This window comes from Fragaria vesca, linkage group LG4, assembly GCF_000184155.1.
Source record: "Fragaria vesca subsp. vesca linkage group LG4, FraVesHawaii_1.0, whole genome shotgun sequence".
Taxonomy (NCBI): domain Eukaryota; kingdom Viridiplantae; phylum Streptophyta; class Magnoliopsida; order Rosales; family Rosaceae; genus Fragaria; species Fragaria vesca.
In genome coordinates this window covers 9,288,315-9,297,526 of record NC_020494.1, presented here as the reverse complement: position 1 = coordinate 9,297,526, position 9,212 = coordinate 9,288,315, and positions in this window count along the sequence as shown.

Below are 9,212 nucleotides of genomic sequence, written 5' to 3'. Positions count from 1 at the left end.
CTATATATAGCTCCACAAACTAATTATGGACAAATTTCGACAACACCCAAACTTTTCTCCCGTTTTTTCTTCTCCCGTTTTTTTTTCCCTAGATGAGCTGCTGTCCAGATCTGCAAATATAAAGCACTTTAGCCGACGAAATTTTAATTTCGTTGGCTAAAGAATGTTTAAAGTCGTCGGCTATAGTCTGTGAACTTTAGCTGATGAAATAAATTCTTTAGCCGACGAAATTTTAATTTCGTCCGCTAAAGTTGACCATAGCCGACGAAAATATAAATTAGCCGACGAAGGAAAATTTCTTCGGCTAAAGTCCACTTTAGCCGACGAAAAAATGATTCGTCGGCCTGGTTTTTTTATTTTCGTCGGCTAAAGCCTTTCTTCTGGTAGTGGAATCCATTAGTTGCATCAATACATAAATAGGATTGTTTATGGTTGATTCCGACACCCTAGACTTATCACCATCATACTCTTACTCCTTTCAAATTCAATTACTTTCTCTTATTTTCTATTTGCAAGTTATTTTTCATCATCATAAAACCCTTTTCAAAAACCCCAAAAATCATAAATACAATTTAGGTTGAGTCACTGTGTTTATCTTTGTCGATTTGTGTTTCTTGTTTTGCATGTTTTAGTGTAGTTAGTTTAGGTATTTCATAATTTGAATTGAACTAATATCTTCGTGGGAACGACAACCCTCTTTTCTTCCATTCAGTACACTACATCCACCATGTATACTTGTAGGAATTCCATCAAGTTTATACAGGAATTCCACCAAAAACTTGATGGAATTCCTACAAGTATACATGGTGGATGTAGTACGTGTAGTGAATGGAAGAAAAATGGTTGTCATTCCCACGAGGATATTAGTTCAATTCAAATTATGAAATACTTAAACTAACTACACTCACTACAGGAAATATCAACTTAGCCGACAAAATTCTATTAATTCCGTCAGCTAAGTGACTCCTCACCGACGGAAGAGGAACCGTCGTCTAGGACACCACATCTGTCGTCTAAGATATCTTAGGCGACGGAAAATAACCGTACACGTCTTCCGTCGACTAGGGTTTTCCTAAACGACGAAACACCATTCGTCGTCCAGGTTCCGTCGCCTTAGTAAACCCTAGGCGACGAATACCTTCCGTCGGTATGATTTCGTCGGCGTAGATCTTCTTATGCGACGGAAATGGACAGTCGAAATAGTCCGTTGTCTAACATTTTCTAGGGTGACGAATATTGTTCCGTCGGTATATCTATCTTAGACGACGAATAATGTTCCGTCGTCCGAAATTTTCTTGGGCGACGAAGACGTTTCCATCAGTTAAGATCGACTTGGGAGACGCATATTCTTTTCTTAGGCGACAAACTGTTCCATCGCCTAAGATTTTGAATTATTGCCTGACACAAAGTTCCGTCGCCTAAGATTTTGAATTATTGCCTGACACAAAGTAGAAAGAATATTTTTTCCGAAGCCTTTTTTCTTAGGCGACGGAATATTCCGTCGGCTAAGTTTACACATCATCCATTTATACACCTTTCGCCCAGAAGAAAACGCAGAAGAAAGGCATGGTCTAGCTCCCCTCCCCCTCATCGGAATATTCATCCGATCCAAATCTAGTTTTGGAAGCTTTTCTTCTTGAAGTTGTTCGATCTTTAAGAGTTGCGCGCCTCGATCTCGATCTCGATCTCTTAGCTAATTGGTATATATGTAACTACTTTAATTAATTTATCTACTTTCTTCTTTTAGGCATATTTTCCTGCGAACTTTCGGCGACTTGCCGGTCCAATTTTGATGGATTGTTGCTTACTTGTATGCTTAATATAATTACTGGATATGTGTGTATAATATGTTTGAACGTATGTATAATATTATATATGCATGAAAACTATATAGTATTATGTTTGTATATATATCTAACTTTTGTGTGTATAATTTTTAAAGATATATATATATATATATATATATATATATATATCATTAGCTTTTGTATGTATGATTAATGATTATGTGAATAATATGTTTATCAAATTTTTGTTTTCATTCAAATCGATCTGTGTATTATTATCATCATATGATTAAAAATAAAATGATGAATCATGTAATTAAGAATTATAATATTCTTATACATTCATCAATATATATTGTTACCCTTAGAAATCCCGTTCGAGAACCATTATGTTACGACTGTGTCTAACAAAATGGTTTTCGAATTGTCTCATATTTGAACAGTTTGGGAGCATATGACATTGAGATTCTGTTTGTTGTTGGTGCGTTTCGTTTTCGGTTGTGGGTATATATATTTCGACAAGATCTTCCTTTAATTATTGTTCCTCAAGTGCATTCTAGGTATAGATATTTGTGCACTTGGGGAACTGTAGGGAGATGCTGCCGAAATTTTCTCACATATGCGAATTCGAAACGCCCCAACAACAAACGAAATCACAATGTCATATGCTCTCAAACGGGATTAGGGCCCTAACCGAAGGTATAAGGTGAAGAATATTATTGGGGTAGTAATTAAACTCTCAACTATGGAAAATGATTGGAAAATTACACTCATATATATGTAAAGTATGGGAAAATTATTGGGGGTCAGTAATTTTCTGTATTTCTTGATACAACACATCCGCCTTCCTTTATTTTCTTCTAGTTTGATACTTGGATGTTTGTTTTACTCTTTTCCAGGTCTTTTCTTTTATCTGGAATGCTTCCAGTTTTTGTTATGCTCATATGTTCGAAGTGTGGAAAATTATTGGGGGTCAGTAATTTTCCTGACCAGAGCAACCAAAGTTTCTGGATGATTGTTATTACTTCCTTTCAACCATCCTCTAATGACATAATGGGGTAGTAAACTCTCAAGTATGGAACATTATTTGGGGTCAGTAATTTTCCTGAACAGAGCAACTAAAGTTTATTGACCCCCAATAACCACCCTGTAACAAAAAAAAAACTGAAATTAACAACCAAAGATAAATGAAATTGACAGAAAGATCAAAGGAATAGACCAAAATTACTAAAAGAACAAGTTCTTTTACTGAAATTCAAGATCATTCATATGTTCTTGCAACACTACCAAAATACTACATATTTTCACAGTTTGAATATCCTACATCTAAAGTGACACTAATCTTTTTGTTATATTGATGTCCATGAATTTTAGCAGGATCTTCTTCCTCATTTCATTACCACCATCTTTTGTCGGTTTTTTCCTATGACATAGGCTCTCTATAAAGTGGAGCAAAAATGGTCCATAGTCTGACCTGCAGTGTATTAAGAAACAGTGTTACTAAATTTTTCACAACAATAAAACAGACAAGTAATTTCTGACCCTAATAAAACTCTTTAAAGGAAGTTTAAAGGTACTTACGATGTTTTCTTTTGCTGCGGGCAGGATAAGATATCCTTCAGCTTGTATCTTGCTTGATAAACGTTTCGGTCCAGTGTCCATCTTCTTGTTCTTTTCTCTTCAGCACTCATCGTCGAGTAACCGTCAACCACTATTCCTTAGCTGTCCTGCTTGTCATAGTTTTCCCTCCATTCCTCAGGGTCCAAGCCTTGGCTGAGAGGGTATTTGGTGGAATCATATACGCGTTTGATGAACACCATAATGTGCTTCACATGTTGGTTCCAACACACAAGTAAATTACAACTCAAACAAACTAAGAGAACAAGCAACAAACAAAAAATAGGGTAAGAAGTTTACTGCCCCCTAGTAAACTTCTTACCCTAATAAATTAGTTACAACTCACCTCTGCCATTGCATTCTGAAAGTGGTTGTTGGTGTCGGCAGAGTAATCTTTCCTTGGTGGTAGCATTGAGTTCAGGTGATAGAAGCATCGAGCTTCGTTGTCAATCAAGACCAAGGTATAGTGGTGGCTGACCCCGTGATGTACCAGAATGAAAACCAGGTCCTTACTGAAGATGGACCACAGAGGATTAATAATGGAAAGCTCTATATCCAATTCATTACATTTGAATTCCCCTTGTTTTCCTCTTCCAGCTAGGAACTCCTTCAGTTTTTTTTCATGTACCATCGCCGTGCGCTGTATTTATAAAAGCAAGTAGTAAGATTGTGTTAACTGAAAAAAACTAACGGAGGAGACCGCGGTGCTGTGGCACGCTGCTATTTCAAGTTTGACTACTTACCGCTGCCTCTATGTCTAGGAATCCGACCGAGACATTCTTCTTTTCCATTTCCTCCTTCAACATTGCGAGGTACACTCTGATAGTCTGCATGTACAACATATATAAGTCACAAATAATTACAACAAAGAATACATCTTAGGTTACTCAAACATCAACTTTATTGCGGTTAGTAAGACCAGTAATTTTTTCTCACATTAGATGTAATCTCTCCTTCTTGAATTATTCTCTTCAAGTCATCTTTGGTAATGTCAATGATACCATCACAACACTCCTAATACCGGAAACTGTGCAGACACAAATAAGTCATAAGCAAGTCAAACCAGGAAATAATTATAATGTTATATATATATATATATATACACTAGGGAAGAATAAACTTACTCATCATTCTCCTCCTTGTTCAAATCAAACTAGTTCTTATAGTGATTCGCCACCTTTTCATCCAAGAGCTTCCATGTATCAGTGTTGCAGTTCACTCCATCAATAACAATACAATTTTGGACTTTACACCTCCTTTGTTCTTTTTGCTGGCTTTAGCCCTTCAGGGGTGTCATACTCCCATTCTTCGTCTATCCTCTTTTGAGCCCCACGCTTCTTCAAGTTGACATCTCTTTCAATCGAACCCTCCTGCTTGCTGGTTGACATGTTTCTTGAGCCCTCCTGCTTGCTGTTCTTTATTCTTCAAGCTGGTTTCTTCATTCATTTTTTTTCGGCCATTTCCACAGCTTGATCAACAAGTTTGTCTAGTTTAGACAGGTTGACATTGGTCGTCACAGGTTCATCGTCTTCTAGAAATATCTTTCGCAACGGAACTAGTTCTGCTACTTGTTCAAAAAACTACACAAAAGAAAACACACAAGTTATCCTCAAAAAAATGAAGAAAACACAATAATTATTGGGGGTCAGTAAACGGATTTCTACTCTTAGATCTTTAGTTCCGGGTTGCTCCACTCTGCACTTATATTCTTCCTCTTCAACCGGCTTTGACCTATCCTCCTCCTCCTCCTTCTCCTCAGTTACACATATTATCTGCTTTGTCTGAGCATGTTTTGCCCCCTTGTGCAATTGTTTCTTGAGATCATTGATTTCATTTGTGTGCCCTCCTTTCTTTCTCTAGCTCAATGATTTGCCTGTCCGCTTTCTTTAACTTGCCGAGCAATTCAGTGTTTTTGTTCACCAGTTCTTCATTTGCTTTGGCAAGTTCTGTCAGCTTCTTCTTCATATCTTCCATCGACAACTCCTGTACACGTTATAACAACGAAATCGTTACTGTTAAACAATTATATACAAATAAACAACTTTACTGCCCCTAGTAAACTTCTACTGGGGGTTAGTAAACAACAATACATTATCTCCCTTTCTATTTCATGACAATTACACACTTAATATACCCTAATAAACAATTTTATTGCCCCCTAATAAACCCAGTATAAGTTTACTGCCCCCCAGTAAACTTCTACTAGGGGTCAGTAAACAATAATACATTATCTCCCTTTCTATTTCATAACAATTACACACTTAATATACCCCAATAAACAACTTTATTGCCCCCTAGTAAACCTAGTATAAGTTTACTGCCCCCTAGTAAACTTCTACTGGGGGTCAGTAAACTTGCAATTGAAGTTCCATTTTCATTGCCAATAGTTTTACTAGGTGTTAGTAACCATTCAAACTTACCCAATCAATTGTCCTTGGTGTTCTATTGTCATCTTGCTGCTGCTCATCATTGCCGGAACTCGTTTCCCACTAGTGGAAATATCGACTTAGCTGACAGAAACAATTCATCGCCTAAGATCGCATATCCATCGATTACAATCTTGGCCGACGAATTCTCCATCGTCTAAGTTCCGTCGCCTAGGTGTCGTGAGGTAGACACTTATAAACTTGCAATTTCACGACTAGCTCCGGCTAGTCACTAACTCAAATAAAATGGAGCCTCTCAGGCTAAATTATATATAATCATATATTCGTATGTATTTACACCCGTCAGACTCCTTGTATGAATCCTAGAAACAATTTAGAAAAATAGAAATTCATATAAGGCTACAACATTGGCGTCTAACGCTCACATTGCGCCATAATGGTATTTTTCCTCATTATGACCGAAGAGGACGGTGTATTTATATACGCGTGGACTCCCTATATGAAAACCTAAATAAACTAGAAAAGAAAGTAGTTTTCATATATGGCTATGACGCTAGTCTAACACTCACGTCACGCCATAATGGTATTTTACCTCATTATGACGGACCAAGCACGTATGGCTAGCTAGCATTTATATACATACTATACTCATAATATCCATAAACATATCCACCGAAAATCTCATTTTCGGGATCTCTCCAAAGGAGGAAAATTGCCAAACATCCGAGAAAGAAATAAATCTCAGGAAAAGACATAAATGATCAACAAATTAATTCATCGCATGCTTTTCAATTTAACACAAAGGTCCACTCACAAATTAGGCCTAAGCATGATGACGCTCCGAGGCTTCCTCTGCTCGGGCCTCCTCTCGTCCTATTCCAAATATATAATTAATTTCCCAATAAAAATCCAATAATTAAACACAATGAGCAAAATTAAACGTGAGCCTCCCACACACTCATCATTACCCAACTTCGCCATTCCTAACTCAATATGGCTCAAACTTCACCGAACATACCGGCGGCCTTAATTACAACTTCCCCAGAAAATAAATTAAATCCTACGGCCGGATTCTACATTATTCCACCGCCAAAAATACCAAACTTCGGAAATTCACAAACCTATCCAAAACTCATCCGAAAATTCTATAATTCACTTCAATAAACTCCCCTTAATATTCCAAATTTAAAAACATTAAAATCTCCCAACTGGCGACTGCGCCGGCGCCAGCCCTGCCGGCAGCGGCGGCCGGAGGCCGATTCCGGCGACCTCCAATTCCTATAAAATTTTGAAAAAATAATCCTCTCATCATGCTCTAGAACTTTCCTAACTAGCACAAACTCAAAATCTAAGTCTAACTAGGTCAATCGAACGAAAACAACACAAAAAGCCCTAGAGCTTCCACTCACCGGTTCTCCTCACCTGAAGCAAACTGGACCGAGTCCTTCTAGGGTAAGGCAACTGGGTTGGAGACCTTCAAAACCATATATGGCTTGCCCGGATTGGTGGCCGAAGGAGGGAGTTCCGACGAAGTGAAGCTTTAGACAGTCGGGGGTTCTAGGCGGGAGAACTCCTTCGCGGCGGCGCTAGGGAGGCTGTCACCGGTCCAGGGAGATAGCTGGGTCGGAGGCCGACCGTTTGGGACCGGAGTGGCGGCGAACGGTGGCCGGACGGCCGAAAAACCGAGCAGTGGGAAACTCGGGGAAGAGGGGAACCGGGAAGAAAAAGAGAGAGAAAATGGGTTTGGGCCTCACACCCCAAACCGGTCCAAGCTTATATCAACCCAACTCAAAAAAATAAAACACCCCGAAAAATAATACCCTAATAAAAATTATCTTTTACTAGCTAAAATTTTACCATTTCTACCGTCGTCATAATTTTCTCCTACGAATAATCCTCCGCATATAATCGTCCCCGAAACCCCTCTAGAGACCAATTAAACTATTACCTCAATAACGGAGATGCTAAAAATTCTTATTATAACCAAACTAGTAAATAAGGTAAAATATAAGGGTCGGGATGTGACAGGGGGTCAGTATAAACTTCTACTGGGGGTCAGTAAACTTCTTTGGGGTCCGTAAACTTATAATTGGGTGTGTTAATTTTTTTATTTTATTTTTAGTACTTAACATGGGAATTTTTGATTTATTTCTTACTTAACCGAAGTACGAGTGGGATGAAAATGATGAGGCAATGTTCAATTGGATACTGATGAGAGCACAGGAGAGGTACAAGGATTGGAAGTACTAGTGCCACAAAGCTTATCTGAAGGAAGGGTCCTCTGGCATGCCTTCAGATTTCATTGGGAGAGAGGACCAGTGGGACTTTCTATGCCAGCACTTCGAGTCAGATGCATTCAAGGTGATTTTTTAAATTACCTTCATTGTTTTTTATTTTTATTTTTAAATTACATTCATTGTTTCCCTTGTATTTTACTAATCTATTTAACATTTTTTCGTGTATATATTAGAGACTCTCCTTGGCAAACAAGCGGAACCGTGGGGAGAAGACTATGCACCACCACACGGGGTCTTCTCCTATCATCTACACAATGGAGGAACTCAGAATACAAGGGGAGCAGCTTCCAATTATCAAAGGTTTTGAGAAGACCTATGTCAAGGCCGGTGATGAAGATACGACCAAGAAATATGTAAGTGTCTTTCTTTTTACTTTATGTAAGCTTAGCAAATGCTTCAAGCATGTGTAAATCCGGCTATTGGTATATATATGAGACCATTAAGTTGAATCTAGGCACTGTCCAATTACAATGTCATGTTTTCCTGCTTCTTCCAAAACAAAAAAGAAGTGTTATTATCACTGTCATTAATTAATATGTATAGTTTTAGGGAGCAATAAAGTTGTTTACTACGGAGCAATTAATAAAGATGTTTATTAGGGTATCTGTTGTGTGTTGTGGCCACAAAACTGAAAGGGAGATAATGAATTGCAAGTTTACTGACCCCTAGTAGAAGTTTACTAGGGGGCAGTAAAGTTCTACTGGGTTTACTAGGGAGCAATAAAGTTGTTTATTTGGGTATTTGTTTTGTGTTGTGGCCATGAAACTGAAAGGGAGGTAACGATTGAATTGCAAGTTTACTGACCCCCAGTAGAAGTTTACTGGGGGGCAGTAAACTTCTACTGACCCCCAGTAGCTTCTCTGTTTATTATGCAACCAGTAAACTTTATTATGGAAACTTTATTGATGTATTTTAAATGCATACAGAATGACATGGTTGATGAGGTCAATAAACGAAAGAATGCATTTAAGGAACAACACACTGACGTTACGGATGAGCATATCATGGAAAGTGTTCAGTCCCAACAAATTGAGGTGTTGGGTACGGTGCTCAAAACTCGCAAAGGAAAGGAGATCAGAGGGATGGGACGAGGAGGCGAGCGAGACTTGAGCCATTCTTCAAAT